General features: G+C 36.3%; 1 protein-coding gene and 1 pseudogene across 6 annotated transcripts in view; one reads left to right on the top strand and one right to left on the bottom strand.

The window, feature by feature from the left end:
* Window positions 1-25,790, bottom strand: part of Pcdh7 (protocadherin 7) — a 422,637-nt gene that overhangs the window by 147,857 nt on the left and 248,990 nt on the right. The gene's annotated exons all lie outside the window — the stretch shown is intronic.
* Window positions 15,183-15,251, top strand: LOC128109237 (uncharacterized; annotated as a pseudogene).

The following is a 25,790-nucleotide window of genomic DNA, read 5'->3' as shown; positions in this document are numbered from 1 at the left end:
TAAGAAAACACAAAGAATGATAAATGTTGCTCTCATTTAATTGGTAACATTACACTTAAATTCTCTTCTAATTATAAAGAGAACCAACCTAATACATCTCAATGTTAATACTTAGTGTAATTAAATTTGTTTGTGACTTTTAGCCCATTAACCTCTATTCATCAACATTCTAACCTGGTGAACTTCTATATTGAATTTCCATGAAGCACATACATTTTTAAAACTGTTTTAAAAATCAAGAGCATATGGTTACATTCTGATGAATTTTTCTAGTCACATCTTGAGGAAAAAACTTCTGGTGATTTTATATTTAAGTAATTTTTGATCAGGAATCTCTCTCTCTCTCTCTCTCTCTCTCTCTCTCTCTCTCTCTCTCTCTCTCTCTCTCTGAGAGAATTGGTGTGAAGATAATGAGAAATAAATACACCTCCAATATGCAACACAGTAATACACAACACAGTAATGTGGTCTTCAGACAATTGTCCATTCTACTTCCTCAAGTTGGTCATGAATATCTAACTCACTGAGTCCGCTATCAAACACTGCCCAAATACGTGCCAGAAGCAGGCTGGCTCTTAAGCACGCTGTCTCTGCTTTGACATTATAACTACTGCCCATTCTTTTAGTACCTGAAATTCCATGGAATGGTGCAGCACCTGTAAAAGGTTAATGAGCATAGAGACTTTCAAGCAAAAGGCAAATTATGGACAGACACTACACAGACATTGCATCAATAAACAGACAAGCAACATGCAAGCTCCAGGCACAGTACAGGTGGCAGGTCTTAATGCAGCCCCACCACTGCGATATTTTACAGACTACATATGTCTCTGAGATATTATATATGCTTGGTGAGATGCCATTTTCAAGCAATATTTTTGAAAAGAGTTAGATCATAATTCAACTGTTTTTAGGTGCACCTGTCTTATTAGGTCTGCTTGCAAAGCATATATTTTTACTATCCTTGCTCTCACAAGTGGTCAGAAATCTTTTTATGAAGTAAATAAAATAATTGAAAACCAAGTATATTCTTTGGGAAAAAAAATGAAAGATCAAGTTGATACACTTCTGCCCCCCCAAAAAATATAAAGTTCACAATGAAATCATCTTATCTTTACTACATAAGACATTTGACTGTTGAAATAAATTATAATAGAAGTCATCTGCAGTGAATATTTTAAATAGACTTGACCTCTGCTATCTATTAAAAAGTAAAGGAAGGACTTGTGATGAATCATTGTTTGAATAAAGAAATCAAGCTGTCAAGTTTTCCAAAACTCTTGACTTGCTTGCCTTCCAATTTGCACGCATTGGTTCATGAGGAATAGTAAGCATCACTGTGCATGCATTCACACTCCAATCACTGCGGTGGGCTGCAGAGAGAGAGCACTTCCATTCCCAGTTTCACGTCTTAAACCATCTCTTACTGATTTTGTAGCACTCAACATTAATACGAAAGTAATCACATTAGCATTAGCAATTCATGTCACAAACTTCAATTTGTATTGATACAACATCAAAAAACATCTCTACAGAAAAAATAAGAGGAGGTCTTTAATGAATTTAGTGTCTTAAATACACTAACCAGGCCTTGATAGTAACTTAAATCATATGTTAGTCACAAATACAAAAATGAATATATTATATCTCTTTTCAAGAAAACCAAGGCCTGTGTGCTAAATGCTAATGAAATATGAATATTAGAGAGAGAATGGAATATGACAGTGCATATGGAAAATGTTAGGCTTCTCATAAACTGAGAACTCTGTTTACACGAAGTCAGACTACAGTGTAGATAACTGTTTGTAGCTAGGAGTTTGTTGGTGAGAGTTCTATTTTATCCACTTATCCGTTCATCTAGCTAACATATTACAATATTCAGAGTCAAGCTGCTGAAGGTTTTTAGCGTGTAGGGCAGTGCAGTGGAGCTGATATACTTGTGGGCCAAAGCATATCAGCCAAAATAACGTGATTCCCATAAGCTGCGTCCCTCATTTTTAATCACATTCTATTATCATGGAGTTTCCATCTGCCTATTAGAGTGGCTAATGTTTCTCACGTGGTGATTCATATGGCTGAACTAGGTGAAACACAAGTTTTATGAATTGGTATTTTATGGAACCTGTGTCTGTGAGTTCCCCAGGGGAGAACATGTTATACATGTAAGTAAACCTGATCTTTAGAATTAAATTCCTTTCTTAGCTCCATCTCACCCTGATGGTGACTTAGTGAATGGCCACTATTAACTATATAGTGCACGTTCTGGAAATGAAATGTTCCCTAATGAACCTAGAAGAGTCTCTGCTCCCAGGCACACACTCCTGGATTTCCTTAGTGTTTCCTAAGTCTTTTCAGTATCTCATAATGCACTAACATCTGATATTGTTGCTCCATATTCCAACTCATCTTTGATGTAAAATCTTTTCTTATAGTACTATTACACTTCAATATACATATCTATATACATATATATTTAAAACTATTTTATTCTTAGTTCTTTGTAAGTATTATGTAGAAAATGAAATTCTACTCTATGACTTACATTATTTTAAATTATATCACACAATTCAATTATTATTAATGGCTAAATTTCCTACAAATAATATCCATAATAAATTCCACATTTTGCAGCTGTTAATTGAGATTTGTGGAGCTAACTCAACATCTTAATACAGAAGCTTAAAGATCATAGGAGGATGCCCTTATAAGAACAGATATACCAGGAAGAAATAAATGCAAAATAGAGCCTTTCAAATACAAGTTTTGGAAAAATAAATATGGATTATTAATTCCTCCTAATTCTAGGTGATCTGTAAGTTAATTGTATGACACTCAAAAAGGGTGAGAAGGTAATATGAGGAATGTTCTTACTCTTAGATTGTGTTTTGGTTTAGTTGCTAGTTGTTAAAATTTCTCTAAAGGAGGACAAAGAGAAATATTTTCTAGGCTGCAGAAAAATACCATTGATTGGAGTTATCCATAATAAAATCATAAAGGAACAGCTCATGGATAGACAACTTTCTCTAACCTATAGCTTATGCCAATGGTATTTCTTTGCAGATTTGAACTATCTCAATCTATTTTAAGAGTGTTGCACTTAAGATGAAACTATTGTCAAATACATTCCGATTATACTAGAACAAGTTTTAATTTCAGATTAAAATGAATTGTGCAGAGATCACCTTTGTCATAGTTCAACCATTTCTTCATAACGGATTTGTAGACTCATTCACTTAGGGGTGGGGTTTAAAAGAAGAATCATCTGTAGATATCTCATGGGTTTAGCACGCTTATTTCCTACAGTGTCTGTAAAACAGTAAATTACCTGATGATACAGTAGATATATCTATTTTGTCTATGCACTTTAACAAAATCCCTGACAGCTACAACCATCTTTAAGGGAGATGAAGTAATTCTATTCTCAGGAGAATACAGGCTATTCTTTTTAAATGACCTCTTGGGAAGACAGGACAGATTTGAATATTAATGTAATCAGTAGCTGTCATTTGGCAGACAAGGAGAAATCAATTGCAAGCCAAAGAAACTGTAACTTACATATTTAAAATTCAATAGCAGAAAGAAATTCTCAACTCCTGAAGTTCTAAATATGTTGTCCATGGTTTTTTTTTTTTGTTTTTAAGAAAAAGAAACAATACCCTTTCCAATTCTCCCCTCAACTAGTTGATTCATAAAGAGAACCAGGTTTTGTTTTTGGAAGTCTAAAATAATTACTATATTACTAGGTTATGGTATGGCACATTAAGACCATTGTAGGTTGACACACGTCAGAAAATTGTAGCAAATCTCTTTACATTTTTTCTTTTTAAAACAAAACTGACTGTTGAGAGGACAATGGAGTATTTAACCTTATTTAGCTCAACTCCTCACTTTTGCTTAAGCTCACACTGGAGTCCCAGAAAACAGTGGCTCACTCAAGCTACATGTGCAGGATCAAAACAAGAATGCATCACAGTTTCAAAATTTGGAAATTTTGTTCTTTTTCAGGTATATGAATGTTTAAGATAAATTAGATACAAATTGACAAGAATCCCTCTTGGCTGGCCACTCCCACACTGTTCATATGCAATGTTTGCATCCCATTCTGACAGTTTTAGAGGTCAGCAATTTCATTATTTTTTTCAAATGGAAAATAAATTTGCAAAAGGACTGTGCAAAGTTTCCAAAGTCATAAAGTGAGCTTCGTGGATAGACATTACTAAAACCCAAGACATTTTTGTCTGTAATGTATGTTCTTTCCATTTTAGTAAACATTAAAGTATCTGAAGCCTAAGTCCTCTTTTAGAATCCATCTACCTTGAAATGACATTTGTTGAAACACTGAACATCATGAGCTACAGCATTGCCTGAAAAGAAACCCACTATTCAATGTATAGTTAGCACAGTTTGGACCTCAAAACAGAGACAAATTAAGTTTCTAAGCAAAAGTGCATGTAAAACTGTGCACAAATGTACCCTTTCTTTCATTTAATGGTAATGCTGATCTTCTATTTGCTGACTTAGACATGTGTAACTCCCATTTCAGACACATTTCTCTTTGCACTTGCTTCTGATATTCTGTAGCTCTAAAATAAACTTGATAGCACTTGCTTTTGTCACATTGTACTTGAATTGTCTTGTGCCAGTTGGTCATCATTGCATTTGACCAGAAAGTGTTATTATTCTATAAGTAAACAGACTCCTTGCCTTTAGAGATGAATCATAGGAATCTAAAGGGAATTTGTAGAATTACCTATCAATAGGCTTATGACTACATTATTAACCATAAAGCACTTCTGTTCTTGCATTCCTTCTTTGCATCACTCTTTCTCCTGTGTCAGTAATCCCAGAATCATGTGTAGAGCTACCTGGAGAGACATATAGCACTAGTGTCTACAACCCTCATATATATCTATATGTAACAAAACTGGAGGCCAGAGAAGTAAAATGGTTTACAAGCAACTACTAAGGCATGGCCAATTCAGGAACAAATCTTGAGTTCCCAATGCAATGCTTTTTCACTCATCAGAAAAAATACATTTCAATGGCATAGATCTCCAGATGCTGGTAATCTTAAAGAGGGCAAATGAAGGTCATGCTGTTATTTTATATTGTAACTTGGAAACATTTCTTTTCATATAGGATCAAATTATAGGGCAAGACTTTGTATTAATTAATTTACCCATACATGTTTTCTACTCTCCTTAGCTCATTTTGTATTACCCTTAGGGAATTGATGTTAATGCTATTTCTTTAGCATTTTACAGATTACTATTAATACAGTTGTACTTAGAGTGTGTTTTATTGATTCCTTCAATTTTCCAGCTCTGTAAACAATGACCACATTTATTTGATTAAAATCAATAACATCAAAAATATGGATAGCAATGAAAGACAAAGAAGCCTCAGTACAGAAGGACTTGGACTTTTTTTAAGCCACACAAAGATTGCTTGGACTCAGTGGTGTGGGGCACTATGACAGTACTGAGTATCAACAGACAAACAGAAATGAACTGTTGCAATGCTATTATTAGTATTTATAACATCTCTTGTGCTCTTGATAAATGAAGCCACGTTAATTAGTTTCAGGAACCATTCTCACTTTGGCATATCCACTAGCACTTCTGAACATGCAATTAAAATATTTCAAAATGTCACTTACGTTTTCTTTCTACAAGAAATGCATACTGATCATGGCCTCATGATTTGTACTAAAGCATGTACATTTAGACACAAAGATATGTTAACATTTTAGGGATTGAGATATATATCAAACACTATCCTCAATGCAATTTAGTGAGAAATAAAGCTATCAGTGATTATTATTACTAATTTTTTGAGTACAAAATATTTACTATTTTAGTTCATATATTCAGTCCTGGTACTGTTTCTTTGTTTTTCATTTTTGAAAATATAAATTTAGTGAGAACTTAGGATTTCAAACAATGAAAATAAACAGGTGATTTTTGTTTTGTTTTTTGTTGTTTTTGTTTTGTTTGTTCTTTGTTGGTTGGTTTACATTCTATAAATTAATGTCAACTCTTTATTGAGGAAGTGATGATTGAGTTGAAAGTTAAATGTTGACTCATGTACTGACTTTATAACAAACTGCTCTTCTCTTAAGTTCACAAAAATTGACTTTTATCTTTGTTTGGACATTAGTTGTCTCTATGGTACATACAGTTTAAAACAATAGCATGTTGGGTGTGGTGGCACAGGACTTTAACCCCATTCAGGAGGTAGAGATAGGCAAATCTCTATGAGTTCAAGCCCAGCCTGGTCTATAAAGTGAGTTTAAGGCCAGCCAGTGCCAGACAGTGAGGTTCTGTCTCAATAATAATAACAAATAATGATGATTTTTAGATTAGATAAAAATAAAAATACATATACGAATGTATATGCAGACACAAATATGCATGTGGAAACTTAAATATTTGACTTTTTTTCTAATCATTTGACCTGTAACTTCAATTTGATATGTTATATCATAGGAAAGACCAAATTCAGGTCACTGAAGGTCTTTGCAGCTTTGCCTGCTTAACAGCAAAAAGAAAGAAGGCCAGTTCTCAATTTATTCTTTAAAAATGAAAAGTTAAAATTTGAAGAAAGAACATGTTATGAGTTTGATATTCCAACCGCAATGTTCAATGTTTAAAACAATGGAATTATTTTATTTCATCACCTCTAAAATCCAGAACACAAACTTTACATATTCTTCCTCAGTTCTGCACAAATCGGCCCCAGTACTACAAGAAGCAGAGTCAGTTAGTCCTTTGGTCTTGAAGAAATGAAAGAGCACGCGAGAGACAATGAAAGGAAGAATATAGGAGTTGTCTGTTAATGCTAGATACAGCAAGGTCAGTCAAGTAGCTGAAAACACTAATTCTAAAACACTACAGGGTGTTCTAATCATGATGCGGCTGGTCCTATTATCACTGTAAGAGTTTCAAGTTGTGAAATAATATAACAGACTTGGACCTGGGGGAGGCATGATAGCTCTGTTTGGAGGATGAACCCAGGATTCACTGTCATGCTAGGATAGCACCATGATTCTGTGTCTTAGGTGAGAAGTGGTCAAGATCCACTTAGGTGGTCAAGATCCTTACCATGAAATATCAGGTCACAAGTGGAGCAGCCAGCAAAAGTGGGGTGAGAAAGGGAGATGAGGGAAACTGGACGAGAAGTTTAAGAGGAAAATTTGCTGAAAATGTTTGCGAAATTTCTTCAAGGAGGTTGGACATAGATGTGTACACTTAAAATCTTAGCACTCTGCCCTGAGTCTGAGAGAGGAGCATCTGAAGTCTGAGGACAGCCTGTAGGCAATGGTGGGACTACTGTCTGAGAACAAAGATAGGAAAAATATGAATGCAACAAAAGTGTTGTAGAATGAACTTTGCACTCATTCTTCTCCTTCTTCATGTTCCGTTTGTACCACTGCCCTAACAATTCTCCTCTCTTGATTTATATAACCAGTTTTTAAATTATACATTAACGTTGTGTACATTTTCATGTAAAACAGGTTTTGAAATACGTACACATAATAAAAGGGCTCAGCTGAACTAATCATTATTTGAATAGTTATCATTTTCAAGATTTACTTCTATTCTTATGTACTTAAATGGTTTGCCTATATGTATGTATGTGTCTCTTGTACATGCTGGTGCCCACAGAGGTCAGAAGAGGGCATTGGATCCTCTAGAACTGGAGTTAACACACTGTTGTGAGCTGTCACATGAGTGCTGGGAACCAAATTTGGTTCCTTTGCAAAAGTAGTAAGTGCTTTCAAGTTTTGAGTCATCTCTCCAGCCTCAGCTATTATGGCTGGTAACATCTAAAATCATTTTTCATAATTTTCAAGAGAACATTAGTACAGCCACCAGGTAGTACTATAGATTGCTTAAACTTTCACCTTTCCATTACACTGCAATCCTTTTCCAATAGACTCTATGTATGAATAGATGTGGAATACAACCTGTCCAGCAAGATGAATATATTACATATATGGATTTTGACTATCTTAAAATCAGACCACATAAGGGTGACCTTTTAACAAGAGCAAAAACTGATATTTAATGAAAGGACACTCCTATCAAACCAACACTGGCATATGACTTCACATTCAAAAGGAAGGTTAATATGAAGGTGAACAATAAACTTTTATTATTCTTGGATACTATATTATAACACATAAACTGATATGTCCTATTAATTTAAAAGGGAATCTTTAAAGAGGTTATATTTTATTCACTGATGGGATATAGGTCTTTTATTGTCTAAAATTGATTTGATTTCGACTAAAATATTTGCTTTGACCTTGGGCTGTTAGGCACTGCATAGCTCAGTGTGAGAGGGTAATATTTAAAAAAAATGAGGTATTTTCCATTTGCCTCAAATATTCTTCTGTTATCCATCAAATTCATTTCCCTTGTAACTAACTCTATTATAAGTCTGGACATCAGAATATGAAATATATTTCCCAACAATAACCTACTGTCAATAACTTAGTAAAGCTTTCAAATAATACAACACTTTTTGGTAGTTTTTGATATGCCTCATAAATAAAATATTGACCCTTCGCAATTGACAACAGCAGCAATAACAGTCTACAAACAGTAAGGATACTGAGATGAGGACAGGGGATGATTTTTTTCCAACCATCAAAGCTCTGTTTTGTTTTTAGTGTCTCAAGGACTGAAAACAATGGAGTGCACATAATGTGAGTAAATTCATATTTTAATATAAGTGTATATTAATTCTATATACAACTAACCAAAACTGACTCACTTCTTTCAATTTTAAAATTAATTCAAAACTTTGAGACTTTCATAAATGTACACAATTTTAAGCACAAGCATTAGAGGTTGTATTTTTCTAATTCATCACCACATAAATCATTTGTTTCTGAATGTGACATGATATTTTGTTTTCTTACACATAAGTAAACTGAATTCAGGTGCAAAATTTGTTTTTCTGTCCATATCATTGTCTGGATGAAATTATATTAAGTCTGGAAAGAAATCCCATGCTCTTCCCTAACACCTAAAGCTCTTCTTTATAGAAAATTAATCTAGATTACATATAATATCTTAATTTCAATAATGACTTAATGAGTTGTTATAGATTATAATGGCCTTTAATTGGGCAAATGTACATTTTGTTTCCAGGAAGTTCTAGTTTAAATACTAATATCTAATTCTTGACCTTATTTAATGTGGAATTTATGAAGTCATTTTTGAAGTCCTAGAAGGTCTTGAAATATCTTGCTCTAAGGAACAAAGAAACGAGAAAGTTCCTCATTCTTCTGGAGCATTAACATCCTTCTGGGAAAGGAGAAGGACTATAGTATAGTTATGTAGACAGTGAAGTCACCCCGAGGCAACAATCATTTATAACAATGTCCTCACAGTGTGGACCTGTGATGTTTTAAAATCAGATAAGAAAATATAAACACCAGGTTGGAGGCCATGAAAGAAAAATTGCTAGAAAGTAAAAGACTATACAATCTGCCTAGTGCGTGCACATACTACTGAAGAAACTGGCCAGCCCACTATGGAAGAAAGTAATTGACTTTATGTGTGCTTATGACCGTTGCAAGGGATATGAATAGTAAAGATACCATCCCTGATGTCAACGGCCTCTAATGCTAACTGGAAATCAAACAACTGAATGTGAAACAGTAACTAATGCCAGTAGTCAGGCAATAAAGTTCTGACAGTAATTCCTGATCCCATGATACTGCCTGTCATATTAGCATGTAGAAGAATGATGTTCAAGAGTGAGAAAAATTCCTGCTGTGATTGGGAGAGAATACATTTTCAATTATCAGATTATATTGCAAAAAGCAAGCCATTTGTAAGATACGGTTCAGATAATCGACTGTTACTGAAATGTGTAATATTGACCATTTCATTGATTTGTCTTATCTTTAATTTTTCTTATTTGGAAAAAAGGTTAAACAAATTATCATTCTGAGGTTCAGCTTTAATAATAGGTAGTTTCAAAATAATTTTTAAGAGATCACTTGTTCTGTTATCTGATGACAATCTTTCATCACCCATGCCAACTGTCATTAGAAACAATTTCTTTGTGACTTTATTTTAAAATGAAATAGTTTTATTAATATTAGAGATAATAATTAATTTTCCCTCTCTATTCAAGTATGACTTTTCATTCCAAATCTTTTATTTAACTTTAATGAATGATGAGATTTTATTATTTATCAAAGAGGGAAAATATATTGAATGCTCAGCCATCACTCACACTCTATAGTATTAATTAATTCTTGATGTATTTTGTTATACACATTGTTAAGATAAAGGAAATATTATATTAAGAAGAAAAAATGCATTCATTAACTGCTAAATGTTCCCAGATAATGTGATAGGTGTTTTTAAGACTCACAATAACTTCTTAAGTGTTATTTTCCCAATATAATTTTTTGCAAGTGAGAAATTCTCAGCTCAGAAAATTTTTGTAAATCACCTGAGGCAACAATTGAGCACACTGTACACAAATATACTGAAGCTAGACCTCTGCTTTCCTACTTACTCATAGCATTTTTCAACATAAGACATACACACACACACACAAACACACACACCACACAAACGATTTATCTTCTAAGAGTATGGCACTGTGACCTCCCTAGTGTCAAGTGAAATTCTTTAGTAAGGGCAGAAATGACTCTTGGCCATTTGTTCTGTTTGTTCCATGATTCTGAGAGACAGTCTCCCTGTGTAGTCCAAGCTGGCCTCTAACTCACAGTGATCCTCCTGCCTCTGTCTTTTCAGTGCTTGGACCACATGGCCTGACTTTAAAATAATTCTTAAATAAAATTTCAGTGTCAAGAACTACTTAATAAAGAAGTAGTGCCTTATTATAATTTTTCCTATGAGAAAATAAGGACTGGGAATGGGAAATCTACTTCCAGGTCCTGGGTGCCAAGCCAAGATCAGAAACAAGCAATCCTGGAAAGGAATCAGACCTGCCTGATGTATGATGTAGTTTTCTAATTTCAATAAGCAACAACTTTTTATTAGTTACCAAAAGAAGGGTAAATAATTTTCAGCAACCATTCATCTGTAGCCTGTAAGGTTTTCAAGCATCTTGTTGTAGATGTTAAGACAAAAGCAACAAATGTATTAGGAATGAGACAGAAGCACTCATTAACTGTTGATGATCTGTCTCAGAACCTCTTAAAACTACTGTGATCCTTACAAAGCCACGATTCCTAGGGAGTCCAACGACTCTTGGGGAATACCTCTCTATGATTTTAGCCATATATATAATTTTTAGTTCACTATGGCATTTTAATAAAATATGACAAGCCTTCAAGGAATTTCAGAGTATGGGAGAAAAATAACCAGCTGGAAAAGTTGAGGGTGATGCACAGACCTACATGCATGCTAACACCGATGCATATGCTGCACTTGCCACCTTGGAAAATGACTAATGTATGCATCCATTTCAAAATGACCTACACAGAAAAGGGCAATTATATTTCTTAATAACATTCTTATTGATGTATTTTATTTTATTTTTTTGCACATGAGTGTTTTTGCATGAAAGTCTGGGCACCACAGGTGCTCCCGGTGAAGGTCAAAAGAGGATGTTGGATCTCCTAGAATTGGTGTTGTTGACAGTGTGTGAGTGGCCATGTGGGTGCTGGGAATTGAACCAGAGCTCTGTGCAAGAATAAGTGCACACTTACATGCTGTGCCATTCCTCAAGCCCTTGGAAACATTTAACAATACCGATGATGAAATAAATGCAAAAACTTGATCAGAGATTCTGCTGAAGATCCCTAGGCATAAGAAGCTAAGAATCTGCACAGCACAATAAAGAACCCCAGGTCAGACTGAAAACTGCCACAAGAAAGACACAGGCAGGAAACATGTGGTCCTGAAGGAGAATTCAGATTATTTCTGGTCACAGACCAATCATTGCCAATGAGTCTAGATCAAAGGTCATAATAAACTGCAACCTTCTAACACCTGCTGAAGTACACACCAAATTTGTACCAGGGGTGGGAAGGAAGGGAGCAAGAGGAAGGAAAATGGAAAGATATTTCATTTTGCTTATTAAAGATGAGTGGATTAATCTTCATTGATTAAAGGAGCTGGCACTGCCCTGACATCCAAACACATCAGGGAACACTCTTAGAAAGCAGCAGGACACATTATTTTGTGGACAGTGTCAGTAGGACAGAAAATGTGACAGAAAGAGGGGTTTAAGTGTAATTTTCGTAAAAAAAACATAATAGGAAAAGATTTAGGACCACACAACGATGACAGAGAAAACAACCTCGCCACTGCTTAAGTAGATCCTAGCTTTGATTTGCAAATAAGAGGACAGAAAGAAATATAAGGATGCTTTTTCTAACTTCATGTACAGAAAGCCTTCAGCTGTCATATGTGCCTGCTTATTTATTGATCTTGTATTTTTAATGTAGATCAAAGTCTTTAATGGTAAAATTCTCCTATTTGTTAAAATAATCATACTCTTTTTTTTAATTTTTTTGGCTTTGTTTTTTGAGACAAAGTTTCTCGTGTATCCCTGGCTGTCTTCTTTAGACCAGGCTGGCCCGGGAACTCACAGAGATCCACCTGCCCAAGATCGAGAACCCCTGTTGACAAATGCACACAGCAAATATTTCAATAGCTTCCTGTTATTTATGAAACCAAAGTGGGTAAATGCTTAGTTTAATAATCATCTGGTTGTTTCCGTGAGAACTGCAGACTGTTTTTAGTGAAACCAAAGAGTTTTCACTTAGTGACCTTGGAGATCAAGTAAGATAATAATGTTTTATTGTCGTTTAACACTGACTTTTGTTCTAAAGTCCTGGCAGGAATGAGATGAAAAGTAACCACTGTTACCTTTTCGGTGGCAATCAAGTGATTTTCCATACTACTGAGTTTGCAGGCTTCTAAAAAAATTATTTATATGCTAAGTAGATATAGAACATTCTGCCGTTTGTACAAATCAGTTGCTGATTTATGAGCTTCAGTTCTGGAGACTTTCGATCTAAAAGCCCACTCTAATTTGAATTGCAGTTTTTGACTAGAGAAAAACCTCATTTTCAAGTGACAGCAGGCATTTATAAATAACTACATAATGAAAGCTGCAAATTCTTTCAAAGTAAGACAAATGCTCACCTGAGGAGCTAGGAACTCAGCAGGGCCTATGGGGATAGAAGAACATACTGGAGAAACCTGCAGGGGGTGGGGTTAAAGAGCAAAGGCAGGCAGGGGAACATTCTTACCTGGCCTAGCATCTCAGGGTGAGCTGGTAATGGGGAGGGGCAGTTGAATGAAAAGTAAGCTCTGACACATTCTCCAATAATTACACTTTCAGAACAAGGAGCATTTCCTTTACACCGCCAACACAGTAAGTGAGCCAGTTCTAAGCACTTACAAGAGAGGAATGTGCTCAGAAGCTAAATGAAAATGAATAAATAACCAGCTTAGTGATTGAACTAATATACCTAACAAGACAAATAATGAAAAACTTCTCTCTCTCTCTCTCTCTCTCTCTCTCTCTCTCTCTCTCTCTCTCTCTCTCTCTCTCTCTCACTCTCTCACTCTCTCTCTCTCTCTCTCTCTCTCTCTCTCTCTCTCTCTCTCTCTCTCTCTCTGATTACTTTAAAGCTCAAAATGAATGGCCACAGATAACATCTTCAGGGAGTACTGGTGTCAGGCATTTGAGCATTTAGTAGTCTTTCTAAGGTGAAGAAAAATGCCCAGAGCATTCCAGAAGTCTCTGGATGAGTGGGTGCTGTCTTGCACAATAAAGATTTTTTCCTGTGCTAAGGAAAGGCCCATACTGTATTAGTGATGAAGGAAGAAAACAATGGCTTCGGATGGCTGTGGAAATATTGCATTTTTCACCGATACCTAGTTTTCGTTCTTTCTAGCATGGTATATCATTGGATTTTTAGTGTGGTCCTTTTAAGCAACCTGGGTGGGGAGTTAGGGTGTTGGTGGAGGCTGAATGGTTCAAGAGGGTTATTGTTTAATGAGACTTGAATTCTATCTATCCATCCCTCCTTATTCCTAAGGCACTGATCCCCCTTTCCATCCATCACTTAGTCCAGAATTCACTGAATCTCCACAGTCAGGATGGCCAGCATCTCAAGAGTCAGCAGGCCATACATATGCCAAAATGCTGCAATGCAGCTGCCTGGAGAGATGCTAACCTATGTGCCTGATTCAGTCAACAAAGGGTAATTATGTGAGAAATTAAGTCAACTCAGCCATGACCTCTTTTCTTTCCTTGTCTGCAGTTACAATTTCTTACCACTCATCTTCCTTACCACAGTTTTCCCCCTTAAAGAGTCCTTTAACAGACACTTTCCAGCACTTTCTGAATGGTGGTTTACATTACATATGACAAAACCAAGAAAAATACTGAGTGAGGCTATCATTTCCACTGTAGGTTCTTTGGCACTCCTGGATGTTGGTTAATTACGCAGAATTAGCTTGAGGGAAAGATTAATTGTCTTTCTTAGCCAACAAATAAGTAGTAGTTTCTAGGTAGTCATGTCCCATGACAGCTCCCACTACTTCTTATCATTATCAAGAAAAATGGGATGTTGTGTCCTGCAAAATGTCTCCATTATACAATTTAACTCATTTAAGTATCTGGCTTTCTGTTATGAAATAGAGCATGCCTGAATATGTTGTCAAAGTTCTTTTAGCTTTCAAATTCCATACAGAGCTGTTGTCATTATGGAGAATTTCTGTTTTATTTTCTTCTCCATGTCACTGACTGAGCTATAGGTAGTCACCAGAGAGAAACGCTTATCTTTAAAAAAGAAGAAGGAGGAGGAAGAGGAGGAAGAGGAGGAGGACAAGGAGGAGGAGGAGGAGGAGAAGAAGAAGGAGAAGAAGGAGAAGAAGAAGAAGAAGAAGAAGAAGAAGAAGAAGAAGAAGAAGAAGAAGAAGAAGAAGAAGAAGAAGAAGAAACCAAGAGAAGATGAGTAAAAAGGGCAAGTTTTTGTTTGTTTGTTTGGTTGGTTGGTTGGTTGGTTGCTTGCTTGCTTGCTTGCTTGGTTTTTCGACAGAGGGTTTCTCTGTGTAGCTTTGGAGCCTGGCCAGGAATTCACTCTGTAGCCCAGGCTGACCTTGAACTCACAGAGATCAGCCTGCCTCTGTTTCCTGAGTTCTGGGATGAAAGGCTTACACCACCACCGCACGGCTAGCAATATACTAAAACTGGAACGATACGGAGAAGATTAGCATGGCCCCTGCACAAGGTTTAGTAATTAGATCCCACCTGTGCCACCTGACTTGAGGGGAAACCATGGAAAGTGTAAGAGTAGATTTGTGTTGTTTTGTTTTTTTTCTCAATTTTTGGAAGCTACTTAGGCCAGGTGATATTGGGTGCCTGTTGCAAATCTACACCACCCATCAGAGTGCCCAGTTTATGCCATTGTCCTCTCACTGCTCATTAAACAAGTTTGCTTTATTAATAAGAAGAAATATAAACTGATATAAATGCAAAGAATACCATTTGCCAGTAAATCTCAAGTTTTCTTTATATTTTCTTTATATTTTTCAGAAAGAAATGACTCATCAGGCTAGAGAAATTGCTCAATTGCATAGTTCTTACCTCAAAAGTAGCTCAGTACACCAGAGCAATTTTTTTTCAAGGCAAAATTGATATGTATTATACTGGAACTAATAAAACTTCTACCCTCAAGCACACACTGGACACAGAGGAATCTGAAGGAAGTTGAGGAGGGAAAAAAGACAGACACCAGAAATTGTGGCCTTGGTCTACTTGGGGTATGCCCGGTGTATCTGTGGACAGTGCACTTGATTCTACATTTACCTTCTTCCACACACTGCTCTGCTGTGGCCATGCTCCCTGCGTTCCACGCATTCAGTGTAAACCTTTTTAACTAGTACTTATTCCAGTTCTAAAAATTATTAATGCATAAAATTCAAACAATGTGGTCATTAAATGTATGCCTTTGCACAGTCTCTTCACAGTAGGAGGCAAGCTTTCTGGCAAGGGGTGGGCAAGCGGTGGACTCTTATCTCCTCTATCCAAATGGCTTCCCACTTAAAACTCTTTGCAGTCCCCCAGTAATTTCCTTCTCTTCCAAGCATTCTCTCATTGGGCCCTGACTCTGTCTTTTAATACTCTCCATTCCTCTCTAACTATACAAGGACTGCTAAACCCAGAGTTTATAAATACCACCTCCTGTCTCCTGAACTCTTGTGGTTATGAATTCTGTCTCTACTACACACTTGCTGGTAAATATATTGTGCACTTGATCTGTGCTGGGTGCCCTATCCCTACAAATGCTACAGAATGAGCATCTCTATATTTCACTCCCTCAGGCATATCATCTTTTTGGCGGTCAGCAAACATATTTTCATTTTAGTATGACTCTTAGTAACCCTAAGACTTGATTTCTTATCTAAAACATAATTAAGATATATTTGTAAGACTGAAAGTGTCCATTTAATAAAGACACACAAAGGAGGCCAAGAGATACATTTTGAAATCAGCTTGTTTGAAGATGAATATGGATTCATGTTGCCAAATGTGTCTATCTCTGTTGGGTGTGGCACAATTGGGATAAAGGAAACCTGGCTCTGCCTAAGTAATTATAGGTCAAGTTAAACATGCAGCTTGGGGTGTGGGATGATGTGGGTGAGGCCAGTGGTTTTATGAGCAAAAGAAGATCTGTGGAGTGGATCTGAGTTTCAGAGATAATTTGTTTGTGTTGTAAAGGACAATTATATAAAATAGCTTAGGCATTATAATAGTCTTGATGACCTCACCCTTTGAAGGAGCCTTATGCTCACTGGAAGTCTTTTTAGTGGACCTACATGAGAAAAAAATTAAATTTCAAAGATGGAAGATATGCTTGGTCACTGTTTTCAAAGATTTTTCAGATGGTTGAGAACTCTCGGGGTTTACCTTTTTATCATCTCTTTGTTAAGTATAGGGGTGAATTGGAATTGAAACAGACTCAGAGTTTAAAAAGAATCTCTGCACACAAGAAATAAAATAAATATGTAAATAAATTCAACAAAAATAGCCCACATATTTTAGTCATAGCAAAGAAACTACTGATGTCAGATTAAGTAAAAGTGGCACACTCTGAATTTCTATAATAAAATGCTGACATCTAGGCCGAGACTTAACTTAATTATAAAGATTTCCCTTTTTATCTGGAAGACAAGTTACAACTGGCTTCTTTTATCGCATAACCTAGAGCATACTAGTTTTTTCATAAATGTTAAACAAATTACTAATAAAACCATCTCAATAGTTTACTATTCAGATGACATTTGTAGCTTCTCATTTAAACCACAGACAGATTTTATTTTTCTTTTTAATGGAGATCTCACAGTCATTGTGGGTCCTGCAAGCCTCTCCTAGAAATGAAACAGCCAATTCATGATGAGCCAGTTAGCATGGATCCAGCACAAAATGTTTGCAAAGGTCTCTGAAAGAGGTTTGCTGCAGCAGTGAGGAAAAGAGAAAGCACTAGAGCTTCAGATTTAAACGTCTGGGGCACAGAGAACTGGACCTCTAGTGAGTCCGTGAAGACTCATCTTAAGAAGATCTGATCGGATGTGCAGTAGTGATGGCAAAGCTGGAATTACTGAACCATTGTTACCTGGGAAATCTTGGAGAAATGATCTTGCCTGAACTTGATTTACATAAACACACGGCAGGTGTTTCGGATGGTTTTCCTATTGCATTGCTGCCAGAGTTTATGGAGTAATTGGAGCCTTGGTTTCAGTATACATGGAGATGTTTTGTTTTGTTTTGCTTCTCCAGATTGAAACACCTGACTGTAACCTGGGCTAGATCCTCTCTCTTCCCTACTCCCTCCCTTCCTCCCCTCCCTTCCCTCTCCTCCTCCTCCTTCTCTTCTCTTCTCTTCTCTTCTCTTCTCTTCTCTTCTCTTCTCTTCTCTTCTCTCTCTCTCTCTCTCTCTCTCTCTCTCTCTCTCTCTCTCTCTCTCTGCCTTTCTTTGATTTATTTTTGCTTAAAACAATGTATTACTGTGTACCCTAGGCAGTCCTAGGACCTATGGCAATCTTTCAGTCTCAACCTCCCATATACTAGGATTATAGACAAGAGCCAACAGACCTAACTCTGCTAGTTTGTTGTTGTTTAACTAAAAATAATAATAATAATAAGTTTAAATTTATTTGATATACTTATTGGGGTGTGTGTGTGTGTGTGTGTGTGTGTGTGTGGTGTGTACCATGGCGCACTTGTAGAATGCAGAGGACAATTTTGTTTGCCCATTTTTACAATGTGGGTCTTGGAAATTAAACTCAAGTCATCAGGCTTGGGTGCAAGTGCCCTTAACTTTACCAGCTGAGCCATCTCTCTGGATTTGTAAATTCATTCTCAACTTTTCTGAGATAACATAGACCACTAACTTTAAACATGCATTAAGAAACTCAAGGTCGGGCACTTTAATACGTAAAGCACTCTGTCTGCCTGCCCTACACAGCTGTCTTTCTGATTCCCCGAAGGCAAGGAATTTCTCTGAGAATTGCAAGCAATGCAGACCTGACTATCTTTAAAAATCAAGTGATTCTGTAGTGGTCTAAGTGAATTATTCTACTGCAATGTGGGTAACCTTTCATCCCCGGACTTCACTTGTCAAGCATTAAACGGCTGTGCTTGGAGCCTGAAGGAAACATCATTTGTGTTTGAATGCCATGCTTTACTCAAGACTGAAAAGTAGACAAAGGGAGCATCTACCACATGAAGACCTGGACGCCATCACTTAATGCTACTTGATATCGTTTATGTAGGCTTTGCAGCTACACCAAATGTGCTAAACCAATCTTTCACCTGACTGAGATAATTAACAGAATACATATTCTGTGAATTGGTGAAGATTTCTTATGTTACTTAGAAAGTAGAGACAAAAAAGAATGGGCAGGGAGGGGGGAAGGTCTGATATTTTAACAGGAATCATTCAACTGATAGGAAGTTCTATTTGTGCCAGCAGGAAAGCAAAACTATCACTTCTGTGCTATATAATTTACAACAAAGCACCTGGAACATAATAGGCCTTCTGTAGAGAGAGTTGCCATTAGCAAAACCCTATACACAGGAAATGGGCGTGGCATAGCAACATGTACAGTACCTGGGCTTCAGAATCTGGTCTGACAACCTGGGTCGAAGAGCACACGGGTAACCAGGGCAGAAGGAGTAGCTGCAAGCCTCAGTGTCTTCATGTGTTAGATGGAGAAAGACTACCATGGTAATTACATTAATTAACACATAAACCCGAGAGCAGTGCCTCTGAAGTCCTCAACAAACAGTGTTTATCTCTTTAGGCAAAAGTGTGTGTGCACAGAGATATACCACAAGCCAGGAATCTAATTACTCAGCTCCTCCATACCGGAGAGAAAGAGTCACCAAGAGTTGGTTTAACTTCAGAGTCTATTTTGTTCCATGCCCATGTATAAAATCATGAATTTTGATTGGAGTTTCTAGCTATAAGATTTCCTTCTTGCTTGCTTCTCTCTCTCTCTCTCTCTCTCTCTCTCTCTCTCTCTCTCTCTCTCTCCTCTCTCTCTCTCTCTCTCTCTCTCTCTCTCTCTCTCTCCCCTTCCCAGGCAGAGATGACTTATACATTGAAGCACTTCCTCCTCCATCTTAGCTAACTACTGCTTATCTCAATGTAACAACCCAACAATTCTGCTTCACTCAGTTTCCATTGATGCTTTTCCTAAGTTGCTTTCCGAGTGTGCACTTCTGTTCCTGAAAAAACCCACAGAACTGGCTGACACATGCCTGGCAGCACACAGCTAAGCTTTTATACCTAGGAATTTGCCACATATGTGAAACAGTATAGCTTCAAGGCAAGGGAACGTACCCAGCATCTCCGAGAATGCACAGGAATTCTTCATGTGTTATGGAGGAGTGACGTGCAAAATACTTTACAAACTCTTCCAGGGAGGGCAGGGGACTCACAGAATGGGCATTGGCCATAAATAACCAGCTAGTCTATGCTCTGCATTCTGGCATAAAATAGCCTAGTTTTCAAACTGAAATGACTCTTTGTTCTTGGGGCACTGATAGTAACAAAACAGGCTCTTAGTAAATATTCCCTGACAGAGAGACACACAAAATGTGTTAACGGGAAGGAGAGATTACAATTTCATTCATGCTCTGTCACATAAACTTTTGGAAAGAGATTTTTTTTTATGGATGCTAATATAAGAATAAGAGTTGTTCAGTCAAAGAAAAGAAAGAGATAGAAGGAACACAAACTTTGCGTACATCCGCAGGAGGCTGGAGGAACTTAGATCAATAGCATGCCACTGAACAGGGTCCCTGTCAGTTGCAGCCTTCAAACTTCCATAAGAATCAATCCAACCTAAGCGATGTTCCTTTTCACACAGAAGCATGCTAACTAAACCAGGTAGTTCTTTAAGGCTAGATACTAAGTAACTGCAAGAGGAATTCAGCTTCCATGGTTAAGACCAACAAAATTTCCTTTGTGGAAAATAAGCTCATGGGCGATAGTGTGTGTAGAATTTGATGGTTGAGAAGCATGTGGTTTAAAGGCTCTTTTGTCTTAAAAGAATGATTCATGAGAGAAGCCCATTTCTGTCCACTTGCTTAAGTCCTCCGGCTGGAGCCTGGGTTGGGCAGTTTGACTTTTCTGCTTGCTCTCCTCCCATTTTCCCCTTCATTTCTTCTTCTACAATAACTTGTATTTATATTCATAATAACTTCTCCTGTTGTTAAGGTGTCAGTTTTCCCTGTGGATCTTGAGTTTGCAGTAAGATAAAGAGCTCACATGGTTAAACCTTTTTTCCACATGCCTGGACATTAAACAGTTATTGATGTACAGATTCAATTCAAAACATATTTGAAAAATAAAACTATATCCAAAGAACATTAGGTGCTATTTGTAGAATAGTATTCTTGAATTTGTTTGGATTCTAAGAGCACATTTTCAAAAAAAAAAAATCTAAGAACTTCATGTATCTGTTAAATTTATATTGAGAATGTTCTGAGGACAACATACATAAAATATATAGTGAAATAAATAACATATATTTGAAATGCACATGATAGGAATAAAGTACAGAAAGAAATTGGAAAATATAAGGGTTTTAGGATCTTATGACCCTTTATTGTAGACTATTTTTTTCTTGTAAAATTCACTGTTTACTATTCTAAAAATACACACAGTTGTCTATTTCTTCACCCAATTATTGCATATTTAGTTTTTATTCAAAAGTATAAGGCATAATTTTAAGAAGGGAGAGCAAAGTCAGGCAGACATAATATTCAGGCCCTCCATTCAGAAGAATAGTGCCCACAATGAGAACGGCTTGATTCTCAATACTCAGGAAGTTCTATTGGGCCCGATTTAAGAAAACATCTGCGGCAGACTATCATGCTCTTTTATGACTAGTTTCCAAAGTATGGTCTGGAATTACAATTCACACAAAGTAAAAAAATCAAAAGGCTAAAAATCAATTGTGTTTTTTACAGTTTTTTTTTCTTCATCAGTGACAATCACTGCTTCCCGACCTTGCTATTTCATCATTGTCAGCAAAATCTTTATATGGATCGAAACCGTCTTTAAAATTATGATAATTTGAAAGCAATTTGTGTTTATTTATATTGAATGTCTACATTTATTTACAGTGTCTAATTTTTATTTTATTTATTTCATTTATTTTTTTCTTATTGTTTTGATTTTGTTTTTTGCTTGTTTGTCTGTTTGTTTGTTTTATGAGTCAGGGTTTCTCTGTGTAGCCCTGGCTGTCCTGGTTCTTGTTCTGTAGACCAGGCTGGCCTGGAACTCAGCAATACACCTGCCTCTGCCTTCAGAGTGCTAGGATTAAAGGCATGGGCCATCATGCCTGCTTTCATTGCCTAATTTTTAAATAGACAGTATATAGAAAGAAATCTTTAAACCTATATAGAATATTAAAAGTTTTAGCCCAATTCCAGATGTTTGCAATATGGAAATAGAGGCAGAGAGGCTACTGTGTCTCCTAATTCATTTCCTAAGAAGGATTAAAGTGGAGTGTCCTCAGTTTTACCTTGGTGCTCTACTCACTGAATAAGCTTCTCTCACAAGAATACTAGGAATTTGTCCTTGAAAATAATTTTGATAATATACATTTTCATTTCAGCTTTAACAGCAATTTGATGCATGGTTTGAGGTAACTTTTCCACCCTGCTGTAGCAAAATAAAAATCTTAACATAGTCAACACCTAACTATTGACAAAATGGAGCCTCTATGCCCAAGTTGATGATAGCTTATACAAAGCAGTAGACTGCTCCCAACTACAAAAGGGAGCTGGTCACTTAACACGGATGAGTCTGTATGTGATTCTCGACTTCTAACTTGAGATTTGGAAACAAAAAAGGAAAACTGCTTGCTTAGTCAATTTATGTCCCACCCCCTTCAACAAAGCAAAAACAAAAGGATCATCTTAAATTTATTTCTCTCTATTTATTCCTACCCAAATGTTCCTAAATGTTCCCCTTTTCCATAAAACAAACAAAATAACAACAACAACAAAAAAAAAACCTACTACCCTGCATTTTAGAACAATACACTAAATCTGCCATGAAACACTTCATAGATTTCAAATCCTGCCTACAAAACAATGGCAGTTATCCTTTATGAGTAATCAGATAAATCAAAAAGTGTGGTTTTGTCCTGAACACTTTTTTTGTTTGTTTTTGGTTTTTTTTGAGACAGGGTTTCTTTGTGTAGCTTTGTGCCTTTCCTGGAACTCACTCTGTAGCCCAGGTTGGCCTCGAACTCACAGAGATCGGCCTGCCTCTGCCTCCCAAGTGCTGGGATTAAAGGCGTGCGCCACCACCGCCGGGTTGAACACTTTTATGGAAGGTAAAAGTGTCACGTTCTTTATAACTTAGTGGAGGCATTTAAATATGTAGGACTCCAAGTTCAAAAGACAGACTGAGATGTAACTTAGGCAGCAATTCTGACGGCGTAGTTCTTCCTTTGCAACAATGTATGCTGATTGGAGAACAGGGTTCTGCAATTACTTGTAGAGTGTATTTCCAGCCCTTAGGTCTAGCCAGTAGCACTCAGGGATCCACAATGAAAATCCTTTGATTTAAACAGCTCCTGCTTGGAAAGTCTGATGAGTTATAATGTTGGTGGTCAGAAACAGCAGACCCATGTTTAACAAGGGCAGGCGAACCGCCTAAATCATGTCGTGTGCTGAAAATGAATTATCCTGAAAAGTTCTAGGAGAGAACGCATTTTCAGGTAGACAAATACTTTTAAATGAAAATGGCCATCTCAGCCAGATATAGAAATACAGTAATTTTTCTGCAACAATTTGACCAAGGATACTTTTGAATTTAGAATAAAATCTTCCCTCCCTCCTGTCCCTTCCCCCTTTAATCTTCTTCCCACTCCTTTCAATTTTTTGACTTGCTTGCACATGCTAGGCACCCTACTGCTGTATCACCATTATTGTGGCAATCTATATCACAATACATTCCTCAATATTTTTTTTCAAATCTCCTACTTCTGCCTCCTTAAGATTTCAGCATCACTTGGCAACATCACTCTTGAGAGCTAAAGGCTTAGAGTTCCATGAAAAAGTAATTTCATAACTCATCTGTGATCCAAGAAAACATTCATTTGTAGGGAAGATTGGGGGCTTGAGTATTTTAGTACTCTGGTCAAACAAATGTAAAGCGAATTTTTTATATTAATGATTCACTGAAATTTGTAAAGAAGGTGGAAGAATCAAATTTCATGTTCTCCACAATTACTCATTAATTTAAAATATACCACATAATTACAGTTGTGGAAATATAGATTATTTAATTAATGTATTTCCATGGTTTACTTTATGCTAAACTATTTTATTTCCTTTATTTGAGTTAGGATTGACAAATATAAATATATATTGCAGAAAATGCTTATATTTTCTTATTATATATAAATTTCACACACTTAAAATAAAAATGACTTATTTTAAAGACTACTTTTTTAAGACTCATATTTGAATATAAAACAAATTAAATGTACAGTTGATGAATTTAAAGTAACAAGATGTGAACTAATTAATATAGATACATTTCTTACAAATTTCAAAGCATGACGAAAACCCTTTGTACTAAACAATATATCATAAATAGGAATTAAAGATAATTAAGCAAAAATCACATCAACTATGCTATGGATATTCCTCACTTTTGCTGAAAGGGAATCTTCAGCAAAGAAACAGAAAGGACCACTCTGTGTGCTTGCTACAATTAAGGACATCATTAGTCACAGTCAATAAAAATGCAGAGCTCTGGAACCCAGTCCCACTAGACACATCTACAAAACAACTTCACCTGAGGCTCAGGGCCTTACAGAAAGACTGTAAGATCTGAAGGGTCAGAAAGTTTGCTGTGTGACTTTTTCTCCCAGGGAGGTCAGAAGCTACACCCATAAAGTCTCACCAACATGACTGTCTAAACATTTGGTAAATAAGGAAAACAGTAATAGACTTCCTTTTGTGAACAAGGGAAATATCACAAGGTCTCAAGCCTACACAAAGAACTATAGGCAACCAAAGAATCCTGAGAGTAGGAAAAATAGTCTTCCTTAGGTAAAGACATACAAATTGGTTATCCAATACTAAATGGTTTGCCCTGAAAACATACATACACGTAATATTACATAGACTAAGCAGGCTGTATTTATGTATTTTGGAATATATTTGAAAGAGAGCAAGGAGGGGTATATGAGAGGGTTTGGAGGGAGGAAAGAGAAAGGAAAAATGATGTAATTATATTATAATCTCAAAACATTAAGGAAAGTATTTTTTAGAAAAGGAAAAAAAACAATAAAAGAAAAAATAAACAAGCAGAATAAGTCAAAAATATACATAGTCCATCTATAAAATAAAAAAAGAAAGGACTTTTAGTTTGTTTATAAACTGCCAACATTGAATTTCACATCAGTCATTCACACAGACATCCAATACTGTTACTTCTGTTTCCAAAGCTCTGAATCAGCATATCTGAAATGAGATCAGAAATGTGGCCCATTCCATTGAAAGCCCTTATATGCCTAAATACTGAAAATGAAGTGCAGTAAGCTCTCAGAAAAAAAAAGTATTAACTATTTTTCCTAAGAAACAAGCACCTGACATTTTCTCCTATAGCTGATGGAAGCCACAAATTAGGAATTCCGGTGTGAAAATAAAAACCTATACATAGAGTAGCCTCAGTCCACATAACTACTGTGATGAGACAGTGTTCAGATAATTTAGTATCAGTAGAAAATGGAATAGTATTCAAAGCCCAAATACATGTGTTTGCAGAAGCCACATAAAGAGAACGAGATAAAGCCTGTGTTTGAAATGGAAAGTTCACGTGTTTTATGTCCAGTCCATTTGTGAAATTGGGGTGGTATGGTTCATTAAGTAAATATATGGTATCTCTGATACAATCATGATCTGTAAGACTCATTTTGATCTCAAATAAGCCTCATTCAAGGAGTTCAGAAGGATTGATAATGTTAGGATGTTCTTCAACCTGATAAAAAAAATCAGTCTGGAAATGATAAGAGGGGATGTGAGTTCACTCATGTTGTTTATGTCTGCTTCCATTCTGAAATCTGCTCCTGTTAGGCAGGGCACAGACTACCATGAGCATAGACTAGAGCTTGTTACACATGAACTGTGAAAAATGCAAGACTAGGCACTCATTCCAACTGCCATGAAATGCAAATGTGAAGGAAAAGTAACAGAAACAGTCAATTAAATTCCATACAGTCAGTCTTTCTACC

The sequence above is a fragment of the Peromyscus californicus genome, unplaced genomic scaffold (genome assembly GCF_007827085.1).
Source record: "Peromyscus californicus insignis strain IS unplaced genomic scaffold, ASM782708v3 Scaffold_13__1_contigs__length_99412109, whole genome shotgun sequence".
Taxonomy (NCBI): domain Eukaryota; kingdom Metazoa; phylum Chordata; class Mammalia; order Rodentia; family Cricetidae; genus Peromyscus; species Peromyscus californicus.
The sequence above is the reverse complement of the archived record's forward strand: the minus strand, read 5'-3'. Positions and strand labels throughout refer to the sequence as shown.